We start from the raw sequence: 25,856 nt of genomic DNA, 5'->3' as shown, positions 1-25,856 counted from the left end.
AGCAAGATTTACGATTTAGTTTCCGAAAGTACACAGAGTCCCATGTCTGTAGAAAGTGCATCAAGACACATGTTAGTCTTGAGGAACCTTCTATCAAACTGTTATCTCAGACCTCCAAAGTGGGCTAGAGAACACCCTGGAATAGTTTAATCTACCATTAGCATTTTTCCTTGTGAGAATAGGGAATACTCTCTTCTTTCATTTTATTGTTCTTTCAACCCTGCTAACCTCTCTCTTCCTTCCTGTCAGCTTCCATTAAGTAAGGCTGTAACTTCACTTCTGCCCTTCCTCATTCACCAAAGGGCAAGAGAACGAAAAATGGAAGCTTTAATAACGTGCACACATGCTAATTGTGAACAGATTTCCAGATTGTACAGCTTTTAAAATTACAGAACTTGCCCTTTTTCTCAGAATGACACTGTGATGGACAAACCCTAAGGTGACCTCCAATGATCCCTGTCTCCTAGTGTTCATCTTTATGTAACTCCCTCCCCTTGAATGTAGGTGGGACACGTGACTTGCTTCTAACAAACAGCTATGTAAGATACCATATTGGTGGCGAACATGCCAGAGATTCTCCTTGCTAGTTTAACGAAGTAAGCAGCCATATTGGGAAGCCCATGTGGCAAGGCACTACAAGCAGGCTCTAGCTGCTCAGGCCAACAGCCAACATGAAATTAAGCCCTCAGTTCTACAGCAATGATTTCTGCCAACAGCCTGAGTGAGCTTGGAAGTAGATTCTCCCTCAGTTGAGCTTTGGGATAAGATCACAGTCTGGTCAACACCTTGATTATGGCCTTGTGAGACCCAGAGGAAAAGACTCAGCTAAGCTGTGCCTGAACTTCCGACCCACAGAAACCGTGAGATAATAAATGTGTGTTGTTTTAAGCTGCTATCTTTCTGGTAATTTGCTATACTGCAATATATAACTGATACAATCATGTATAATTCATGAAAGTGAAAATCAATGTGGACATCTGATAACACCGGCCAACTGCAGTGTGCCCAGAAAGAGTGTTAAGATATGCCAACTCTATCTGCCCCAAGAGTTTCTTTCTCAACCACTCATAAGGAAAATGCAATTTCAACCTCTGCTGCCGTGAGAACATGTTATTCCACCTGCTGATCTGTAGTTCTCTTTGCAAATCCAATAATGCTAAAGTAGAAGCTAAGAGGAATTTTTTTAATATGGAAATCACGTATCCTCATTTCACTCCAATAATTGGTTATTTTTTCTTCTAGGCACATTTTAAACATACAACAGTTGAATGTTTCCAAAAAAAAAACTTAGTTTTACATTGGGCACAGCATCAGTTCAACAGAAGGTTAAAAGCACATCGTGAGTACTTTTTCTCGTTGGTTGCTTCTGCTTCCCCTCTCCTTGCCCTTCACCCTGGTCACCTTGGACCCTGGGACAGGGTCTCAAGCTTTCATGCATCACAATTCCCTTGATAAATCCTGTGGCATTTATCCTTGTGAGGAAAAAGACATGGAAGTATATTTTTAGACCTGTTCCTATGGCAAGAAACCCTCATAAATCATTCTGTCTCCTCTTCTCTCTACCCTTGATGTTGCCTTGGCAACGTTACAGGTATACTGTTTCGCTTTGCTGGACATCTGGCTCTACTGAGGAGTGGAGCTGAGTACATGCTTTCTTTCTTTTCTCAGCTGTAATCTGGGAAACATTATCAGAGTGTTCAGCCTTCACGGCTCCATGAAGGACTGTCCAAAGCCCAGTCACACACAAACCTCGGTAACCCCTGAGGACAACTGAAGCAAGATCTCAGGTTATCTGTTCCTTTTTATTTATAAGCAGGCTGATAATGAGGAACTATACCCTGGTAAAGAACAGGAGAGAGGCTTGTCTTATATTTTTACCCACCTAAAATATGTTTTAATTTAGGGCTGAAGACCATTTTATGAATCTTTCTGTTTCTCATAAACTGTTTAACATCAGGAAGAAAAGACAAATCTGTCTCTAAGGGGAGAAAATCTTCCCGAGGTTATGCTGCAAAGAGATAGAAGCCTTAGGGAGACATGGTCCTCCGGGCTCCAGCTACCTCTAGTCTACAAGCACCCACTATGCCTCGATCCTCCAGCACCCAGCACAGAGCCTGGTCCCCAGAGGTACTGTGTGTTTGATGAACGCTGAAAGACTGCATAAGGACAGAGTGCTGGGTGATAAGTTGTAACAGCCATTTCCTAGGACTTCTGATAAGAAGCTTCGTATATCTGGCAAAATTGAAAGTCTTTGCTGGCTTGGACCTTGTCTTTTGGGGGAAGGGGTGTGTGTGTGTGTGTGTACGTGTTTCTATCCCCAGGGTACCTGTACTGTGTGAGATGCTTACTAGGTAGACTGAACGACTACTACTCGATAAATTGAGAAGATCCCAGATACGTTTATATTATCCTCATACAGCAAGACCTTGGCTATATAGAAGCCTCAGAAATGAGTCATTTTGGATAGTTATGGATTTATCCTATTAAACACCAATGATGCTTTTCTTTTTAAAACAATTTTACAAGGAAATCTTTCCAAAATGCATTACATACTTGACTGCATCCTTAAACAAAGCATCCTGAACATATTTCAATCTTTAATTGATGGCTTTAAGTCACCAAAATGAACACAAATTATAATACTCTACTAGCATGCAGCAATGTTTTCAGAAACTGTTAAAGTACTTTATGCCATTTCCTCCAAAATTAAATGATCCTAGACTGATGTGTTTTTTTAGTCTTTTTCATAGTATTTTTGTCACTTGACATGCTATCAGGTATTAACTATTATTTGTTGTTGTTGTGTGCCTGCTTCAAATTGCTTTCTCTCCTTCTTAATATGCTACCTAAAAATGTGTTGTGACTTCAAAGGCAGGTAATCAACTTTGGTCATTCAATAAATATTTATGTTTAATGTATGCTGGGCATTGTGTAAAATGTTAGGAATATAAAGATATATGATACATAGTTCTTGTCCTCAAGGAGCTCTCAGTTTTGTGGAAGAGGCAGACATGGAGACAAATTAACAGGCAATTATCATTCTGAGTGTAGCTCTGGAAATACAGAGTTGGTACCCCTAACTCAGCCTTGGGCTGGGGTAGGAGACAGAATGTACATCAAGGAATGCTCCTATGAGAAGGCTGCTAAGCAGAGCCCCAGAGGATATGCATTGGAACTATGTAAAACAAGACCTGTGGCCTCCTGTTGGTCTCTTTGATGCTCATCTGTACGTGCCATATACACCAGTCTTTTTTTCTTAGAGCTTGGTGGTTTGGGGAGTTGAAATGACTGGATTGCTGAGTTCTTGAAAGGTGAGATATCACTGTAGTGAGCTACAATGCATGCTTTTATAGGACAGCTGTAATAATGTTGTAAAAGAACACTGGTTCTTATGTTCACACTAGAGCACTCCAAAAGGCTCCTCACAGCATCAGCCACACAAAATGTGCTTGGACTTTACCATCATCTTAAGGAGAATTTGGTCATCAACTTCTGGTTTACCCCTCCTTTACTGAAAGTTGTTAAATAAATATATATAGAAGTCCTTAATGGTTTGATTTAGGAAGATAACATGCTGCAAAGATGAATGTAGCAATTCATTACCTAATGGGCCAGAATAGAGATAACTACCTAAAGGGTTCAAAATACTAGTGGCAATCAGCTGTTGAAAAGATAATTGTTAAATCTAAGGTGCATGGAAATAACTAAGAAAGGTAAGAAGAATATTAACAAGAATAATGGAGTAACCATCCATATTCTAAAACATCTTTTAGTAAATGCTCTGTATTTATTAATATTAGCTAGTTCATTCATTTATCCAAAATGTACTTAGCTTATAAAAAGTACAAGACACTCAACTAGACACTGGAGTTGGAAAATAAAATGATAATGAAACTGATCCGCTTGAGAAGGGAAAATAAGATGCCCATACAAATAACACAGGACAGAATAGGAAGAGAAAGAAGAGAGGTACAAACAAAAACTAGAGGGAGAAAGGTAAAGACAAAATCTAGAGGAATAAAATATTACTTCCCGCTAGAAGGGTCAGAGAAGTTTAATGTATGAGATGTCTTTCCTTCTGGCTTTGAAAGAAGGATAAGCTTTGGAGAGGAGAAAAGAGAGGGAATGGACTGCAGACAGACATTACAGCACACACAAAGGAACTGGGTTGGAGTACAGGGCGGATGATGAGAAGCAGCGGGAGAGAATGCTGCTCAAATGCCAGGCCAAGCAAACCAGAGTTTATACGGCAGACAGTGAGAAGATACTCACCATTCATGAGCAGAGATGTGACTAAAGCAGATGTGTCTGGTAGTAATGCAGCAGTGGGTAATACGTACAGCTTTGGGAGTTATTTCAGAGGGGAGCTCCTGTAATACCAGTAGAGTGGGAAATTGGGCATATCAGATGGTGCAGAAGTAAATTCAACAGGATGTGGTTCTTTACAATGTGACATAAAGGGTGAGAGTCTGGAGAAGTGAGGCCAAAGTCAAATTGCAAGTGATTACAGACAGTTAGTGAGTGGTAAGGAAATCATAGCAGCAAGCACAGGCTACTCTACAGGAAGTCTGGCAGGAAGAGAAGAAAGTTTATCATTAAGTGCAACTTAAGTTAAAAGAAAATAGAAACAGCACCATATGAGTTAGTAAGTGACTTAGGAATAAAACTGAACTGCAACAAGATCAGCCCTCCTAAAACATCCAATATTGGTTCAATCTTATACAAAACTTTCAAAGACATACGGTTAACCACTGGAAATGTGTGTGCTTTCTCTGAGATTCTTCTTTTTATACAGAATAATTAAAACAGAGTGAAGCAGTTTACTTGACAAGATTTTGAACCTGACAATTACACATACGTATATTCCTGTTTTATCAGTTGAGATTAAATGACAAAACAAAAATAAATTTATTTTCTATTCTATTTATTCTGATTTTTGCACTTTCCATTAATTTACTTGCTCTGTTTTGAAACCGTCTGCTAACTTACAGCTGAAGAGTTTGCCTCAAAGGAGGATAATAGTTTGGCCAGAAAAGCAACCATGGGCTATCGGGTAGTAAACTCCAAATTTGATTTTAAGTAAGGTATTTCTTTTCATTATATACTCGAAAAGTTCAATGACTAATTTACTTCTCTTTTGAGTGAAAAGCTGCCTCACAACAGAAGGGCTGCTGGAAGCTGTGTTAAGGCTGTTTCCCTATGGGTGAAGGTGCATAACCCACAGAGATAAGAAACCACAGAGGAAACCACCAGACAGGCCAATATTTTAGTATTCAGCTGCTCCAACTGCCTGGTTGTCCAAAATAAGCCCTAGGCTTCATTATTTTCAATTCCAGTAACTAGATTTGGCTTTGCACTTGCATCAAATGACTGGTTACTATTCCAGAGAACACCTGAAATTATCTCCCCAGGTACAGGGCTGGCAGAGAATTATAAGTGGTAAATCACAAATGCATCTGGCTTTAAGCAACATCTACAGGTGACAGTCAATGGAAACTGGGCACTGGTATTTTGAAATACTGGTAAGCTAGTTAAAAAAAAAAAAAATCTACTAAAAGATGCATCTAATTCCAGATGCCCTATGTGGTCCCTAATACAAATGCTCCCAATCTCTGTGGATGGCTTTTTTCTCCCTTTCAAATCTATTCTTACTATTTCAAATAGTTGGTTTTGTTTGTTTGTTTTTTTAGGAAGATTAGCCCTGAGCTAACTGCTGCCAATCCTCCTGGTTTTTTTTTTGCTGAGGCAGACTGGCCCTGTGCTCACATCCATGCCTATCTTCCTCTACTTTATATGTGGGACGCCTACCGCAGCATGGCCTGCCAAGCGGTGCCATGTCTGCACCCAGGATCCAAACCGGCGAACGCCAGGCTGCCAAAGCAGAAGGTGAGAACTTAACCACTGCGCCACTGGACTAGCACCTCAAATAATTTCAGAGATTGCCATCCCTTGCTGTGAGTGACCCATTCATCTGTAATGTAAAAAGAAAGAAAGAATTGCATGTTTTTTAATTAGCAATTCCTAGATCCTTAGGGCCCAGGCAGTTTACTTCCAGATGGATCAGTAGATGGCTAAACCCCAGGATTAATGCGGCCGCAGTCCTGGGTCTGAATGAGTCAGCGAACCTCATATCAAGAAACCCTGTGCAACAAACTCAGAGGACACCTCTGAGCAGTTCCATTACAAACGGGTATTACCACTAGGAGGCCAACCATCACATCACTATAAAAACAACCCTATTTTAAAGGAAAAAAGTGGATCAATTTTCAAGGTTGTTCTTCCAATATATTTTTTAAAATATAGAAAAAAATTTTTAAATCACCCTTCCCAGCCAAAAAAAACCCAAAAACAAACTAGCACATACAACACTGGTAATGATAACCTGCACAGGCTAAGGTTCCCTAGAAATAATTGCTAAGATAAAATCATGCAAACTGACAGACATAGAGACTAAAGCACAAAGAAATATTTAACGTTACTCAGTAAGCAGGTACAGTAAGTGATTTGCAAAAATCCCACTTTCAGTATCATTCAGATCATTATCCACAAAATGTCCAACACCATGGTTATGGGGAGAAAAAAATGTCTTTATCAGGCTATAGTTTTAAATACTTGTTTCAGTTCAACAAACATACACTGTGGAGAGAAAGGCTGACTAACACTTACTCTCTACTGAGGGCTATTATGTGTCAGGCACTGTTTTAGGTGTTTAACGTATTTTTAATCATTTGATCCCCACCGGAGCCCTGCAAAGTTTTGCATTATTTCTCCCATTCTGTGAGGATGAAACTGGGGCTTACTGAGGTTAAATAACTCGCCCAAGGACATGTAGCTATTAAGGGCTGAACAAGCTCTGTCTGACCCCAAAGCCAGTACTCTCTCCCCTGGGGATATACCTCTCTTTTGGATAACTGACACTACTTTTGGGGAGACAAAACAGAGATAAATGCCCAAGTTTCAGGTTTGCTGCTTGAGGTTTCCAGTGTTCACTGCCTCTTTTGAAATGGCAATCTGGTGCTTGCTTCAGAGGCAGGCCTGGTGGCTGGGATCAGGTAGCCCTCTCGGATCTGAGAGCAAAGGGCTGCCCCGAAACCACAGCCTCAGTCTTAGGACACACAGGCCCTGCAATGACTTCCTCCTGAGTTGAGGGTGAGGGGGAATAGTGGCTGATTACTGAGCCATTCGTTACCACACAAACCTCATGCGAAATGACTGTGACTCTCCCCAAAGGCTATCATTAGCAATGAGGGATGATGTCTGCACATTCTGATGCATTCTATTCTGTATTCTATTTTATTCTGGATCTTATTCATTTATCTTACTAAGGGTCAAGATAAAACCCAGGGCCAGATATTTCACATAGAGAGAGGCAGCACTGTCTACGGTCAGGACATACATAAGGACAATGAAAGATTTGGCTCCTTTCTCTGATTCTCTTTTAGGCACCATTCGGTCTTTATTTTTAGTATGAACATTTTCCAATGTTATTAAACATTCTTTGAAAACATGATTTAACAGCTGCATGATAAAATTTCCTCTTGAAGTCGTTTTATAATTTATGTAACCACTGCTGTCAATGGAAATTTAGGTTGTCTCTAAAGTTTTTGATATTTCCAATGCTATTACAAACAACAGTAACTATCCTTGTACATAATACTTTGATGACATCTCTAATTATTTCCTTAGAATGAATTTCTAGAAGTAATATTAATAGGCTAAAGGTTACAAGCATTTGAAAATCTTGATTCATATTGACAAATTACTTTCCAGAATGGTTGTGCCACTTTCCACTCCAATAGTGTTTGAGAGCACCTGCTTCACCAAATTAAGTATTCTGTGTTGTTAGATCTCTACCAAATTAGAAAAGACAGAGGGAGGGAGGGAGGGAGGAAGAGAGAAGAAGGAAGGAAGGAAGGAAGGAAGGAAGGAAGAGAGGGAGAGAGGGAGAGAGGGAGAGAGGGAGAGAGGGAGAGAGGGAGAGAGGGAGAGAGGGAGAGAGGGAGAGAGGGAGGGAAAAGTCATTTCTTTGATTAGTAGCTAAGCTAAAATTTTTTCATGTTTATTTTCTCTAGTTTTTATTCTTTTGGGAATATCAGTTCATGTTATTTACTGATTTTCCTATTGGAAGGTCGTTGATTTATAAAAGCTCTTTCTTTAGTAAGTATGGTAACATTTTATCTGTCATAGTTGATGCAATTTTTCCCTATGTTGTTTTTTAATTTTGTTTCCGAGTTTTACTTTATTTCCAAAATTTTAACAGAACATTTTCTATGTAAAAATTGAGGGCTTGGGAGGAAAAAAATTACTGGGGGAAAAAACACTATATACAATTAACTAGAAAGTAAGGGTTACTGGAAGGTTCTCTTCTATCTTCTAGTTGTCTTTGATCCAGAAAGTGGAAGGAACACTCCAGAAGTATTTGATGACACGAAGAAAAACAAAACAAAACAAAAAGAAACCACTACATTGAATACACTGAGTTTCATGGGCTCTAGGCAACTGCACAGCAAGTAGCCAGAGCAGACGCCTGCACACACACAAACCATAAATATTGTTCACTAACAGAACAGAACATGCAGAGGCATGTAATTACATGAGAAGGCATGACTATTGGTTTAAGTGATTCCTGCAGGATGAAAAACAGACCCAAAACACAGAAACCACTAAAATGAGCTATTTCTCAGGCTTCATCACAGACAAAACCAGATTTAGAAATGATTGGAGTATAAGATGAGACACATCAACAGCTGCAGAGAAAATCAAACAATTTCTCAAAACAGGCAGGCAAGGGCCCTAGCTGCTGAAAGGAAGTATTCAGAAAAAAAATCCTGCTTGCAGACTATCAGAGTTAAAAACATTCTAAACTGTCTACCTTGGTTTAGTATGAAAGAGAAGCTCTTTCTCTTGTCACGATCACTAGGGACTTGATGTATTCCTTTTTTTTTTTTTTTTTTCCTTTTGGTGTTTTCCACCTTCCTTTCTTCTTTTTCTTATACGGAATTGCTATGTACTTGTCTCTTATTTCCTCTGACTTCCTTAGGAATAACCACCATGACTGACTTAAGCAGTACACAGATGGACACACCCAAATTACAGAGAACAGGTACCTACTGTTCCAAAACCAGGAAACAGAAAAAAATGACAGCCTAAAACTGATTTGCTCCTAAGATTTTTGATCAAAGTAAAAATATAAAATTTATCTGTATTCCCACCAAATTAAAAAAAAAAAACAGAGCATGCCCTGGCTCCAGAAAATTATAAAAACTTTTATAACTACAATTTTTAAATAGCTGACAATTTTCATTGGCACTGTAACTTTCTTTTCTCTGACAAATAATAATAATAATGGCAGCAAACATTTATGGGACCTTCATAAGACTCCCAGCAACGGGTTAAATGCTTTATATTCACTGTCTTTGTTAATTTTTACAACTTCATCAGATAAGTGTAATTATTCTGCCCATTTTTACAGATAAGAATAGTGAAAATTAAATCACTCAAGTCATTTGTCCAAAGCCACACGGCTACAAAGTGACAGACCCACAATATAAATTCAGGCGTAACTGGCTCTGAAGCCTAAGTTGTTCACCACGGTTCTAAGAGCATCTTCCACTGGATGGAGCCCACAGCAGCTCTCACCCAAGCCTCCAGTTGGATCATTCCTTTCCATCTGTGCTCCCCTCAGTGGTCCAATGCTCCCTTCTCTTGCCTACACTATCCTACCCTCTAACTCATCTCCTTGCTGCCATCTTTCAGCACTCAGTCTAACCTATCCCCTACCCTGCCACCTTAGTCACCTTTTTAACACATGGGAGCTGATAGGCTCCAGTTTAAAGATCACTAACCTAAGGTATGACTAAAAACAGATGAAGAAACGAGTGCCCAAGGATAACATTCCTTAGGCCATATTTCTAGGTACAACAAAATCTCCTGATTCCTTATCCTGTGCCAAAACTATAATTTATTACACAGTGTTAGAGCAGAAAGTATCATCTCTGCTACTGAATTTGGGATCTCAGACTCAAGATTTGGACGTCTGTGACGGTTTACCAAAGGCCTATATCCTCTACATATATGCTCAAAAAATTCTTGAGCTGCCTTTTTAACATGATCATCATCATCATCATTATTTACTATATAGAAGATGATGGGAGGAACCAAGGTCAGGAAGCAGGCAATCAGTAGCTCGCCTCGCCTTGTAGTGCTGCCTCCAAATGCTCACAAGGAAATCTCCACACCTGGCCTGTTTCTGTGCTGAGACACAAAACAGACACAAATATTTACTTTCTTCTTTCTTCCTTGAATGTTAGAGGAATATACTTAATTTCATATATATAATAGAGAAGTAAATATATAAAGTTATGCAATCATATATAACATAAAATATATATCATATAACCTTATATCATTACATATTGTTTGCTAGTAATTTTATATAAAATAATCTTAATTCTCTGAAAGTGTTGGGCACTGCCCCATTCCTATACTTGTTCTGATTCCTCCATGGTTCTTATTAAAAGAACCATAGCAGAAAAATAGAAAGTGTTCAACAAATAGTTGATCAATTCCTAACTTTCTAAGTTGTGCAGAAATATATCCTGTCACTAGATATGTATGGTATTACAAGCAGAATAAGTGACTACTTTAACCAACACACCAGGCCATCTACTTTAGGGATCAGCAAATCAGGGGTTGGCAAACTACAGCCCACAGGCAAAATCCAGCCCACCATCTCTGTTAAGTAAATAAAACTTCATTGAACACAGCCAGGCTCATTAGTTTACATATTGTCTACTGCTGCTTTCATGCTACAACAGCAGAGTTGAACAGTTGTAAAAGAAACTCTATGGCCTGAAAAGCTGAAAATATGTACTATTTGGCCCTTTACAGAAATAGTTTGTCTGGTCTACATTAAATAAAAGCAGGGCTTCTCTGCTATTTTCTACTGGCATACTTCTAATGGCAGAAGAAAATTAAGTATGTTCTCCATGGGAGTCATGAACCCCAGTTTGAGAAGCATAGATTTAAATGACCATTTGCCCTTTCAAATCCTGCTGGGAAGCCATCAGTACTCCAATGATACTGCCATTCCTCAAACCTTTTTTAAAATCGTAATTGTAGCTGGATGTACTTTCTTTTCAATAATCTCAACTCTGGTAAATACTAGTACTTTTAGAGGGTAAGTTTTGTTTTTGGTAACATACAAAATTTTGTATGGCCCAAACTAGCACCAGAATTAAGTAGTCAAATTGGATATTTCTGGGTTTTATCACAGCTAAACTGCAATTATATATTAATGAAGCTGATTGTTTTATATGACTTGTCAACTGATTCAGATATCAAATATAATAGTGAGTTTTGTGTGTGTCAACTTGGCTAGGCTACAGTCTCCAGTTATTTAACCAAACACTAATCTTTGGTATTTTGTAGATGTGATTAAAGTACACACGCAGTTCACTTTAGGTAAGGAAGATTATCCTAGATAATCTAGGTAAGCCTGATTCAATCAGTTGATGGAACTGAGGCCTCCCTGACAAAGGAGAAATTCTGCCTGTGGATAGCAGCTCAGCTTGTGCCCAGGAGTTCCAGCCTGCCCTTCCTGATGGCCTGCCCTAGGGATTTCAGACTTGCCTCGCCAGCCCCACAATCACGTAAGCCAACTCCTTACTTCTCTCTCTCATTTTAGTTTAAAAAGCAGATTATAGGGGCTGGCCCGGTGGCGCAGCGGTTAAGTTCGCACGTTCCGCTTCTCGGCGGCCCGGGGTTCACCGGTTCAGATCCCAGGTGCAGACATGGCACTGCTTAGCAAGCCATGCTGTGGTAGGCGTCCCACATATAAAGTAGAGGAAGATGGGCACAATGTTAGCTCAGGGCCAGGCTTCCTCAGCAAAAAGAGGAGGACTGGCAGTAGTTAGCTCAGGGCTAATCTTCCTCAAAAAAAAAAAAGATTGTACAACTATGTATAGTTTGACCCTTTTGTAAAAAAATTCATAGATTATACATTTGCTATCCATGTAGGTACATAAACATGGGTACAGTTTCTGAGCACAGAAAGAAATGCAGAAGAATACAAAGCAAACGTTCCAATATGCGTTGTTGCTGTTTTTTAATCAGTGGGAGAAAAGATTTTCAAAACATGACATAAAACTAAAAACTATAAAGTAGTTATCTTTGGAGGGTGGGATTACATGGAACTTTCATTTTATACTTTTACATTCTCTATAGTCTTAAATTTTTTACACATACATGTATTATTCTGGTAATCAATAAAAGTATATATAGTTCTAAAAACAACCAATATATGCTATTTTTTATTTCAATGAATAAGACATTTTCTAAAGCAGGAATTCAGAGCAATTTTTTAAAAGAATATTTCAATTTATTTTAGTTCAAAATGAGATATTTAAGGATAACTTGACAGATTAATAGCAGCAACAACAAAATTCTCTTTATTAAGTTTTCTAGGAGAACTAAATAGGAAAGCTTACATATGTTTACATGTTTCTGAATTCCAGTTTTAGAAAGATGGTACATGAACAGTGAATGATTTTTAATGACTACAATGCTACAGTCACAAAATCTTGTATGGATTTGTTTCAGTGCATTTACAATTGCAAATGCATAATTCACACTGATTTATTCAAGAACCTGAAAGACTGTTCCCAAGACCTAAAAGACTGTTCCTAAAAGAGGAGAGCCATTTAGGAAGCCAGCAACTTTGATTTAACATGCACAGTCTGCACGGAGCAGTGCCACCCACCCAAGCACTATCACCATCCTTCAGTGTCGCAGTGGGCTGGTGACAAGACTTAATTGCTGAGCTACAGCTAATTACAAGGCAAATAAAACACTAAGAGAGAATTCACCCCAACCAAGTAACTAACAGAGTAGACATTAGTTATCTTAGAATGCCCTGCATATGCTAATTCAAACTTTATCACCCATAAAGGCATTCATACAACCATGACTCTTTTGTGTTCCATTCTTTTTCAAGCTTTATAATAGTAGGAATGACCCTGGTGCAGAGCAACTATCTTGCTACCATGTAGCTGGCATTCAGCTTTTTCCAGCTGGGCATGAATTTCTAAGCCTCACCCTGGGCTTTAAGCAGCATTGTTTAAATAATGTAAATTACTCTGTGGTAATAAGTTGATAATATATAATAAATCCATTAGAAAGAATGAAAGTAACAGAATAACTAGAATTCACAATGCTTATATTATATCCCAATAAGCGCAATTAATTTGTATCACCAGATGCTGGATTAATTAACATATTTAATCAGCAATGTTCCTAAAACTAAGGTTGTAAAAACAATGACTATAGTTCTTGAAATCCTTATTTTATCAACCATACTGTTAAATTGTTGAAATGATGAGTTGCACCTTCTCAACATTAAAGATCTGCAAACTATGCTTTGGATTCTGTGTCAATGTTGTATAAAACTATTACACAAACAGCTGCAACTAAGAGTTCTCCCCTGTTTTTCAATCCCATCTAGCTACATGGAACACTTATTCCTAGAAAAGATCTAGGAGTCAGATTTGCTTTCTCTTGAGCCAATAGTTTAATGTCTCTGAGCCAATTTTTCTCATCTATAAATTGAGAGATTTGGACTGTAAGGTCCTTTTCAACTCTAAGACAAATGACAAATCTCTAATAAATCTAGCACAGGATTTAAGCTAAAGATCACAAGTTTTTGCAGCTCATATCACGAAGGGCTAATCTCACTAATAAATAAAGAACGTCTAGAAATCAATACCTCTTTCACAAGAGAACTCAAACCCACACTGAGATAGCCCCTTTTCACTGATTAGACTGGCAAATATCCAAAAGTTTGACAGCATGCATTTTTTTCAAGTTTACTTAAAAGGAGGCAAACCCACATGCTGTCTATAATAATAACAGTTATTGTTGTTATTCTTACTACTATCACTACTACATATTATTCACTGTAAATTGTTAAACTCTAAAAATCTAATCTGGAGTTATTACAGCTTGCCTTACAATACCCATTTAACACAATGTCTGCAGCAGTATAAAAGCAGAGTTGCTGGATTCCTAAGTGCGACTTCTTCTCAGGCTTGAGGGCAGACGTTTAGGATCTTGAATACACTGGTGTGCTAACCATACCGTGTCGTAGATGTATATTTTATACTTCTACCTTGCTGGAAGGATGTTACAGAAAATAATGAGGCAATATTTATAAATCACTCAGAATTCCCAATAAGAAATACTTTTATACTAAGGGATTTTTGTATATATGTTATATACACACACACATATATTACATTAGCTAAATCCTGAATTGATAATCTGGAAACAAGAAATCTACTTTCAGTTTTACTACAGATTTATCAAGATATTTTCTGCATCTTTGTTTCAAAATCTATTTTTAAAAAGGGATCTTCTCAAATTGTCTCATGATTTCTAAGGAAGATGAGGAGGAATTAGTTACAGGAATCCCCTGCAATTTATGGAACAACTGTTCTAGAAAGCTCTAAGGACTGGGAGATAAGAGGATGAGTGTCCTTCTTCAGCTCTCTTTTCACACTGGCTCAGGCATCTCCCCACCAGAGAGGCCTGGGAGTGGGAGACAGTACACAGCAGAGAAGTGCCCAGAAACACACCTTTCTTTCCTTTACTTCTTCCCAATGTCCAAGGGAGTGGCTACAGGGGACAACAAGGGGCTACATGGAGAGAGACGCTCAACTTCTTGGTCTTCCCATTAGTCTGAATGTCTTAATTTGGGAGCAAAGAAACATATAGCCCCTACATTATCTAGCTTCCATTCCAATCCATCTCCATTCACCTTTATACTCCTTTATTTCTGTAGGTAGGACTTCTGCCATGAAGCAAAGTAAAAATCATCACCATAATGAGTTCAGTGGGCATACAAAATACATTAAAAACAAAAAATTATAAACCTTTAAACTATGAGTGCTTATATACTTAAGTAACATGAATGATACTAGTCAGTATAATTTTTCACGAATAGAATATATTTGAATAGATTTGCAACATGTTTTACAGTAATTATTTTCATCTTTAGTCTTCATAAAAATCTTCAGGAAAGGATAAGAATTATTCTCACCATATTAGCACACCACTGATATCACCTTCACCAAGGGATAATTTTGAAATGTCCAGTTTCTTGGAATTAAGCTAGAGAGAACGAACTACTTGTGATTTAAAATTACTAAATTCATTCAACAACTCAAATTGTGATATCTTCTCATAATGCAGCTGCAATGCTAATTAATTTGAAATCATTCTATAACTGTACATCTCTACCAAAAAGAGTACAAATGCAAAAAGACTATTATTCACCATAGCATCACTACTTACTAGTAAACAAACATGTCAGCTCACTGATTCAAACAGCTCACTGTCAGGAGAAGCCAAATTTCCAAATTTTGGAGGAGTTCTAACTCATTATATATTTATTATCATCATTATATATTTATTATCTGGTGCTGGTTTCCTTAACTTTATCTGATGGCATTACAAAGGTTTAGGAGGCTTAATCTCTCAAAGCCTTATTAAAACAAAAGCCTATTACTCTATCTCATTATTTGAAGTCACAGTGTATCTAATGACTTTTCTTTTCCATGTACCAGTCACCTGGCCATTCACGATGTGTAAACTTCATTATCTTCTGTCAGACTGACTCATGGTGTGTGTGTGGCAGGAGCCTAGAAACAGTTTTGGTGTGGTATACGTTTCCTAACTGTCAAAGCACTACCCATGAGGGGAAAGAGACTAGCCAACCAAATTAGATATTAGATTAATTGCATATAAGAAATCATGTAACAATATCTATTTAATATACCATTACAGGACAAATGCATAGAACTGGTTTAAAGTAACTAGTGTGATTTTTTTCTTAATTTCAGAAGGATTAAGGTCAAAGATCCAATCCACTGATTTGCTGACAAGAATTTTAACTATATTTTTTCCATAGTGCTTGAAACAATACTTTTTAAAAAAAATTTCATGTCCTAAGAGAAAGCTATCGACATGGAAATGGAAAGAAAACTCTCAGATTAGCTCCTGACTGAATCCTGGAAGCTGAGAAAGTATGTGTTTTATTTATTTGCTTAATGAACATTTGTATAAAGCCTATTATAGGCCAGACACTTCTAAATATATTATAAATATTAGCTTATTAATCCTCATAACTACTCTATAAAGTAAGCACTACTATTGTCCCCATTTTGCAGATGGGCAAACAGGCGCAGAGAAGTTAAGCGACTTACTCCAAGTCATACAAGTAGTCAGTGGTGGAAGCAGGATTTAAACCCAGACAGTTTGTGCCCTGACCACTGACGACTGCCCCCCACAGAATGGTGTCTCTCTTCAGGAATACCAGTGACATTTGGCTGCTTTAGGCAGTTATTATTCAATAATTGCGGACATTTCCAGGGGGATAGAAGGATGAAAACAAAGGCAAACAATATATCGTCCCCATAAAGTATATCTAGGGTACTTTTATCATTCATCTGAATAGAGTGCTACCATACCATGTCCCAAGGTTCCTTTCACTGAGATCATACATTTTTTCCCAAAAAAAAAAATGTTATATAATATACTACAATTTGCATTTTCACTTAATATATCAAGGACAGTTTTCTATTTCAGAACATCCAGACCTACCTCATTCTTTTAAAATGCTACACAGCACTAGGGTATATGGAAGCCAACAGATATGGTTAAATGGCCTACTGATTTCTCCCAGTTTTTATAATTGAGTTTCTTCTGCTTTTTTTTCCTGGTCTCATTCCAGTAACCTGATTTTTAGTCCCACCCTTTTCAGTCCTGTTCTTCAAAGACTGAAGCCCAGGCTCAATGCTCCCTAGTGGGTACCAGTACAGCCTGCCTGGACTTCTGAGCATCCTAAGCCTGAGATTTTTAGTTACTGTGCTCCCCCTTTCTTTGTCTCAAACTCCCTTTTGCAATGGCCTACCACGTGCTTTACTGCCCGAGCACCTCTTTGGTCTCTGGACTGGATCTTACACACTCCACTTCATTCATCCACACCTGAACCTGGACCAGTTGCAGTGGCTGTGTCTCTCTTTCCCAATTCTGGCTCCTGCCCACCTGCCTTGCTCTGCTAGAAGGAATTAGCTCTGCCTGGCCAGATCCCAAGAAGTGACAAATCAAACTCAATCAATAGGTGGTAATTAAACTTCTACCTCAAAAGCCCAGAAGAGGCTGTCAATGGGATTTCTCAGTGGATCCCTGCCACTAAGAAAGGATGCAGTTTTATGTTTAGTTTTAAAATTTGAACTCTCTCCAATAGATTCTTAGAGAAAACGATAAAGAGTGAACAAAAGCAAAAATAAGAGTTGTTTTAAGGGGAAAATGGCAATGAGGGCAAAAGATAATCTAGGGAGGACTTGGCATTTCTGAAATCAAAACGTCTATTACTAAGTGGATCGTGACTATCTTTGTTTCTAGGTAAGCTGAATAGAAACACTAACTGAAAGATGTAGGTCATCTTCAAATCTAATCTGCTCTCTTGTTTTTCCCTTCAGTCTAGAATTTTTAATTAAGCCATTCAGAAGATATAATATTAGAGAATGACACCAACTGAGGGGAACAGGGTGAAGAGTGAGGGCTGAGGATGACTTCAGTAAGAGGCTGTAAGTGTGAAAAGTGTTGCTTTCATTCATGGATTTCTACTATATTTTTTTTAGGAATGCACTAATATGAATACGATTTTCTCCCCCACATCCAATCCACATCACTGGCCCAAATAATTATTCCTCTAAGTAATGTGAGATTGAAGAAAACATTTCTCCTGTTAAATAAGAACTATGCTGCTTATGACATTAGCACATATGCTCTCACTTTAAAAATAAGTGGCTGTTGAATTAATCACTTAAGTGTATCTAATAAACTGTTGAAGAGTATTATCCTGCTGGAAAATTCTCACCCCTCACTCTCACACCACTGGAGATTTCCAGTTAGGTCTAAAGACCAGCAATAACCACAGATATTCAGATGGTCAGGAGAGTTTCTGGTTGACCTAAGGTGAAAACTATTGCCAAGGAAAAGCAAATGGAACATAGTTTAGTATATTCTGCCTCTTTCACAGTCTGAACAAGACAACTGAAGAGTAAGACATTTCATGCAGTTTGCTCAATGATAACTTTTTAAAGATCTGATTACCAGATCTTCACCCAACTGGTGTGCTGATTGGGTTACCAAGATCCCAGCCCTGAGCTACTTTGTCTGTTTACCCCAGTTTGCCATTCAATTATTATTACTTTCTATGCATTCCATGATGCGGAAAACGTTGGGAAGCCCTGAATTAATCTTTGTCAATTGGGCTATCTAGGTTTTACCTGGACATAGCCCATATTATCATATGGTGTCTTTGAAGAACGACCTAGTTTCAGCTAGAAAAGATCTCAGATCACCTCTTACCAAATGGGACTCCTCCCAATGTAAGTTCCAAGGGATATTAAGAGATGTTAGTTTAATCAGGAGAGGGATAATTTGAGAAATACTGGGTTAAAGTTAAGCAGGTTTTTTAGTGCAGGATGTCTCAGAAGCTTCTACATGCTGAATACACTGTGACTCTCCAGAAGGGGAGGATAATATACAATTTATGTTTACTTCAGCGTGGAGCCCTTAGAATACCTTTCTTTTCAATTGTGGTAAAATACACATAACAAAAACTTATCATCTTACCCATTTTTAAGTGTACAGTTCGGTGATATTAAGTATGTTCACACTGTTGTGCAACCAATCTACAGAACTTTTCATCTTGCAAAACTGAAACTCTATACCCATTAAACCACAACTCTCCATTTCCCCCTCCTTCCAGGCCCTGGCAACCACCCTTAGAATATCTTTCTGTTTTGTTTTTAGTGCTGTCGAGTGGATTCCAATTCGTAGCGACCCTATGTGGTTCCCTAACTGGGAAATGAACCCAGGCCACAGAGTTCACTGCCAAATCTGAACTACTAGACCACCAGGAATATCTTTAGCAATAATTCACAAAACACACTTTGGAAAACGCTACTTTATCTCTTAGAGTTCACCCACTCATTTTATATGTGAGAAAATGGGCCTGAAGATGTTAAGTAATTTGTCCAACGTCACAAGTTAATATTGAGCCAGGTCTAGAACTCAGACTGCTGGACTTTCAGTCTGACCTCTTTTCACAACACTAAGAGCAGACAGCTAAAATATGCAAATATTATCCAAATTCTACCACCATATGCTCTGAAAATACCTGGTATCTACCAGGTCCATTTTAAATAAAGGACTATTTGGTAAAAGAACTTTCCCCAAAGTCACACTAAGTTCGTGATTCTCCAAACTAGGGTGTACCTAACATCAGGAAGCCCCAATTTAAACATGCCATACCTTCCTGGAGCATCAATTTTACTTGATTAAATGATAATTTGAAATTTGATATCAAGATAATCATGGATATATCGCAAAGGCCAGGTGCAAAATTAACCTAATTTAAAAAGACTCAAGGGAGTCCTGGTTCAGCAGTGAGCTACTTTAACCTGTAGCCTCAGCTGCTGAGGGCATCCACTTCCATATCTGCCTCCAGGGCATCTGACAGAGAAACACGACAAGTGGTGCATGGAGGGGAACAGCCTAAAACCTATAGTAGGACCCAGTTCAGAAGGGGCACCCTGGAAACCCATGAACCAAACTGTGCTTCCACATGCACCAGGAGGGTTCATGTCAATTCTGATGCTCTTAAGTAACTGTGTCTTTCAATGATTATCCAAAGGTTCCAGAGAAGGAACAAGCTGGAGGGTCTTCCAGCAAGGATAATCAGCCAAAAGAACACAAAAAGGAGTGATACTGTCTATCGCTAAGACATCAAGTTTAGGAGGAAACAGGGGAGTTAGAAGCAGAAAAGAAGGGTTGAATTACATATCAAGCTCCTATTTGGAAGGCCACAGTGGGATGGCATTTAAATTCCAGTAGCTACTTCCTCTTTCTGCAAATTCTAAATCTATAAAACTGAAAATAGTTATACTGTATGCCCATTCATTTGTGCAATGTACTTATTAAAATTCAACTATACCGAATGACATTATAAGAGTGAAAATGAAAAATATTTTTCCCCTTTCTTCTGAAAATTATCCGAAGAGGGAAGGGACAATCTTTTCAAAAATAATTCTGCAGAGGCAGGAAGAATAAGCTATTTTCTTTTAGATCTCGAAGTTTTTAGCTTTCATCCACATGTTATTGCCAACATTCTAAGCTTTAGAAATTACTAGTAGATTTTCAAATATAAAATATATTGTGATAATATCCTTGCCTTTATTTTAGCTGTGCCTAAGCAGCTGGCTTAAGGGAGCTGGCAATCCAAGAGCAAAATGTAGCAAAATGAAGCCAAGCACCTCCTTGACTGGCATCACATGACTGGGCAAGATCAGCTTCAGTTCCACTTGGCGTTTCCTTTTAGCCTGGCTGAAAAGATCCGTTCTCAGAATATCTGCATCAGTATGTTAATCCTGGCACTAGGTTCTGGGTATTCACTCTTCCCTCAGCTGCTCTTTGCTTCACATTGTCTAAAATCATGGTTCCCCACCCCAAAATGAAAAGCAAAATGGTACATTAGTCAAAGACACAGAGAATGAGCACCATGTAAGGTGAGAGGCATGTGCAATGAATATTAATGTAACCCAAGCAATTATAATCATTACAATGGGAGCTGGCACGCATTAGTTACTAACCACACAGAAAAGGCTACAGTCAACGTTGGTCAAGTTAGGAAGCTTGGCTTTAGTTACTCAGAGGAGACCTTCATTAGAAAAACTGGATTTCCAACTCTCCAAGACAGCCAATTATTTTCAGCAGCATTGCTAAATTCTCAAAATAAATTTGAATTTGCATTAATTGAAGACACACAAATATTGCAGATAGGAGGTAGTAAAGTAAAAAAACACAGGATGAAGCAGTTTGAGAGAAAATTAAAATCATTCTTAGCAGTTGCTGGTTAATCTATAAACAACCGACTCTAACAATATTTCAGTAAGTGGGATAAAATAGTAATAGTAATAAAAACAACTTAGTACTGGATTGGAACCACTACCTACCCTGAGGCATAGAAAGAAAATCCTTTTCTAAAAGGAAAGAACAGTAAAAAAGGAAAAGGAAGAAAGAAAAAGATATTTACTATGCTTAAAATATGCATTTACAGTAGAATAGTAATTTACTTAAATGAGACCAGCATCCTAAAATGTGAACCCTACAATAATATATAATGTTCCCTTTTACTCTTTACAGCATAAATGAGATTTCCAAAGAGGTCTAAACTATATAATGTACTAAATCTTTCTATATAGATTTAAAAACAAAACAAAAATAATTTGTAAGCATGAAATAGAGGACAAAGCAGCTTTACCAGCTTCAATACTCCATACACCGTATCCCAGCTCAGCCAACATCATATCAATAAACACGTGTTGGATGCTGAATGAAATGTCACTGTGTAGAATTTGAGGGAATTTAAGAGAATTTATTGGAAGCCTCCTTGCTACTACAGTTGAGGAAAAGTACAAGAAATAGGTAATTGCTGAATTATCTGTTACGGGTCTGACAGGGTCTCTCTTTGATCAAACTTTAATCAGGGTCCTCCGAAGCCTCTTGCCAACTAGGCTTCGAGTTTTGGACCTGCATGTCTGCCTTTGTATCGCTCAATTTAGCAAGCATTCTGTTAAAGTAGGATTAGCCAGAATCCCCCACCCTCGATATCTGATCTCCCTCAATATCTGACCAAATTCCTCATCCTCCACCATCCCCCAAGTGACATCTGATCACCCTGGCCTGCCTTCAGCAAGAACCCAGTTAGGTCAGTTTAGCAAAGAATTACCCTACCCTCTTAGTAATTTTCCACCCACCAGCTCTCCCCCTACCCCAACCCTGCTCCTTGGCTATAAATTCCCACTTTTCTTTGTTGTATTAAGAATTGGGCCCAGATCTATATTGAGGTCTCTTCCTTCCTATTGCAATAGTTCTGAATAAAATGTTTTACTACTTTAACTACTATCCAGCTCTAGTTTTCTTTGACAGGTCTTACTCACTGTGCCATTCTGGGGAACAGTTTGGCAATTCTTCAAAATTTTAAACATAAGAGTTACCACAAGACTCAGCAATTCCACCTTAGGTATATACCCACGAAAATGGAAAACATACGTCCTTTTTTGTTTTGTACAGAATTTTTTGTACAGAAATGTACAATTCACAGCAGTATTATTCATAAAGCCAAAGCAACCTAAATCCCCATTCAAATAATGAACAGATAAATAAAATGTGGTATATCCATACAATAGAATAATACTCATCAATAGAAAGGAGTGGAGCTCCGATATATGCCACAACATGGATGGACCTTGAAAACATTATGCAAAATGAAAGCAGCCAGTCACAAAAGGCCATATGTTGTATGATTCCATTATATGAAATTTCCAGAATAAGAAAATCAATAGAGACAGAAAGTTGGTTAGTGGTTTCCAGGCGTTTGGGGGAGGCGGAAATGAGAAGTGACTGCTAATGGGTACAGAGTTTCATTTTGGGGTGATGTAAATGTTCTAAAATTAGATAGTGATGATGGTTGCACAACTCTAAATATACTATGAAGTACTGAATTACATATTTTTAAAGGGTAGGTTTTACTGTATGTGAATTATATTTCACTAAAGTTGTTATAAAAAACAAGTCATTGCCACAGGTTTGTTTGTTCAATACATATTTGTTGAGGGCCTACTATGTGCCAGGCACTGGGAATAAAGCAATCCACAGACATGGTCCCTGACCTCCCAGAGTTTAGTCTTGTGGAGGAAAGCTGGGTTTAAATCTTGGCTCACTACTTCCTGTAATCTGGGAAAGTATCCTACCTCTCCATCTATTCTCCATTCCACTGGCACATTGGAAGGGCTCCCTAGATCTTAGTTATTATTTTTAAGTGAATATAAAGGCAAATTATAAATGCCAGGAGAGAGAAAAAATATAAATACACTAGGAGGGCTTAGATGGGGAGGCTGGAGAAGGTATCTCTTCAGGAAATGACATTTGGGCTGAAATCTAAGGATCAGTTGAAGACAGAAAAAACTTAAAGAACAGCAGACAAAGGACAGTATGAGTACAAAAGTCTTGAGGCAAGGCGGAGCCTGGAGCATTCCAGGAACTGTGTGGTTAGAGGACACTAAGTAAGTGAGCGAAAGATAAGCAAGAGTCAGAATGTGCTGGGTCTTGTAGACCAAAATAAATATTTTGGATTTTATTCCAAGTACAACAGAAAATCACTGAAGGCTTTTAAGCAGAAGGATGACATGATCCAAATCACATTTCAAAAAGATCAGTGGCTGCTGTGAGGGGGAAGAGCATGCAGTCAGAGGGCTACTGCTGTGTTCTAGGGGAAAGATAATGGTGACTTGGATTACACTGTGGTAGAGATCCCAATAACCTTGACTGGGCTGAGACACAGAAATGCAAACAAGGATTTGCAGCAGAATCCCTTCCCTTCTGTCCTACATACGCAGCCTGCACTGGAAAGAACACAAAAGGGAGAGTGAACATGATGTAGAAGAAAGTGGACTACACCAGCCTTGAATCAAAAAGCTCTCAAATTCCGAGTTCTACTCCCAACTAGCTATGGAATCTTGGTAAATTCTTCCTCCTTGAGTCTCAGTTCCTTATAAGTATAATAAGAAAAATGGCTCTACCTCACAGGATTACTCTAAGACTTCATTGACTTAATACATGTGAAAGTGCCTGCAGAGTATCAAGCAGTGTGCTCCATAAGTGCTAGTCAACTTAAGAGATATGCTCAAAACAAAAACAAAATCCAGATTGTGATTGCATAGTTACTTGTTCCTCTTTAAGGCCCAGTGATTTTTTGTTTTGTTTTGTTGTAATGAGCTTGTGTTAAGCTTCTTCAATATACTCTGGCCTGTACAGAACCCAGCAGGGATCCATCTACCTCTGGTCCACGGCACTTACTTTTTGAGAAACCCTTACAGTTGCTGCAGATAACAGTCCTCTTCCATAGACACATCTCTGTGGAGCGAAAGGTAATTAAAGAAGAAGCACCCCAGGTCAGGGAATGTATTGACCTGGAGAAAAGTGGTAAACATTTTGCTATGTAACAGGTTTATGAAGCAACCAATATGAGGATTGATTTTAGGAGACACTATGGCAAAGTTTATAACAAAATTATCCTGTTTATGTTTAAACTTCTGCTGAAATTAATAAATTATACCCCACCTGCAGGTGAAAAACACACTACTTTTGGTCTTGCCACTGCTGAAGACACCACTGTACACATTAGAGTCACCACCTTTCCTGAAGCACATTTGTAGTAAGGGTACACTTGGGACTTTTCTCAAGTTAATTAAATGGATGTGAAAAGAGCAAATTCTTAGACTTTTCTGGAAGCCCCTGACAGAAACCTATAGGGAAGTAGTTTTTTAATTACCTTGATATTTCATTAATGTTTTTGCTGACTTTTTATAATAATTATATCACATTTCTTCTTAAAATTTTTCTAAGAAAGTATTAACTAAAGGAAAAGCAAAGGGATATGTGTTTATTTACCAGTACACTGAGTCAGATGATGAAAAAGAAAATAACCTTTCCCATGTATATTGTCCCATAAACTTTTTTCTTCAACAGAAAAAGACAGATTTTATTTTATAGTTTAATAAAATGCCATATTAAAAAGCCAAAGGTAGCAAAACAAAAAAACCTTTAAATGAATGCCTTGTTATGTTGTCATAGCTATTATTAATTATTGAATAAATATGAGGAAATCTAATTATTTCCCTGAATAGGGATTTAATGCTCTGAAAATTATTGTACTTCAAATCTTATACACAGACACTGATAAAGATTAATATAAATAATACCTTTGGGAAATTGCTATAAATGGCACACAATTGGCATAAAATTATATCCCCTGGGTGAAGGAGACACTGGAGGATAACAATATCACAAGTATTTTCCAAATTACTGTGTGTTTTTAAAACTCTAGCTTCCCTTAAAGAAGCAAATAAACTGTTTCTATAGAAAAAGAGAAGAAACAAAAAGAGCAGCACATACAATTGTTTTATGCAAATGTAAATATAAAAATCTTTCTCCATTGCCTCTCAACTGAAGGAAACACAATGAATGAAAACAAAGCTTCATCATTCTGAAAACCTTTTATCTTTGCCCTGGGCTTAAAGCAAAAAAACAAGAATGAAACTGTATTTCATGATTTACGTAAAATCATCAATCATATTATAAAAAGAACCTTATCACCCAGATTTTCCTTCTAATTTAATTCTGCCTAGCACCTCGAAAGAGAACAGAGTGAAATTCAAAAACAAAAACCAAAGCAAACAAACCAAAAAAGCAACTACTTACGAATCAATTTCCAGTTTTTATTTTGATTGTGATACCTTTCCATGTATAGTACAATGCCCCTATCACAGTGTGCTAAAAAGTCAGTATTTTAAAATATCATTAGATGGTACTGGCCCAGAGGCATAGTGGTTAAGTTGCCAAGCTCTGCTTTGGCATCCCGTAGTTCACAGGTTCAGACCTCAAGTGCAAACTTACACTTCGCTCATCAAGCCATGCTGTGGTGGCATCCCACATACAAAACAGAGGGAGATTGGCACAGATGTTAGCTCAGGGCCAATCTTCCTCCAAAAAAAAAAAAAAATATATATATAAATATATATATATATATATATGTATCATTATATATAGATTAATGAGAGAGTCTCGGCAAAAGTCAAAACCAAAGGATTTCTTAACTTTCTCTTTTCTTCTTCTTGAAAGATGTAAAAAACTAAAAGAAAACTGCCAGCATTTTGTGCTCCACTCTA

The 25,856-nt window shown here is 37.9% G+C and overlaps 1 protein-coding gene and 1 long non-coding RNA gene across 24 annotated transcripts in view; one reads left to right on the top strand and one right to left on the bottom strand.

The window, feature by feature from the left end:
* The window catches only part of ST7 (suppression of tumorigenicity 7), a 257,760-nt gene that overhangs the window by 125,670 nt on the left and 106,234 nt on the right, over nt 1-25,856 (bottom strand). The gene's annotated exons all lie outside the window — the stretch shown is intronic.
* LOC139082895 (uncharacterized) lies at nt 1,820-21,151 on the top strand. The gene is made up of 4 exons (XR_011539239.1): nt 1,820-2,127; nt 5,691-5,886; nt 11,431-11,651; nt 15,965-21,151. It is a non-coding gene; the product is annotated as an uncharacterized lncRNA (long non-coding RNA).

The sequence above is a fragment of the Equus przewalskii genome, chromosome 4, assembly GCF_037783145.1.
Source record: "Equus przewalskii isolate Varuska chromosome 4, EquPr2, whole genome shotgun sequence".
In the NCBI taxonomy this organism is placed as follows: domain Eukaryota; kingdom Metazoa; phylum Chordata; class Mammalia; order Perissodactyla; family Equidae; genus Equus; species Equus przewalskii.
The sequence above is the reverse complement of the archived record's forward strand: the minus strand, read 5'-3'. Positions and strand labels throughout refer to the sequence as shown.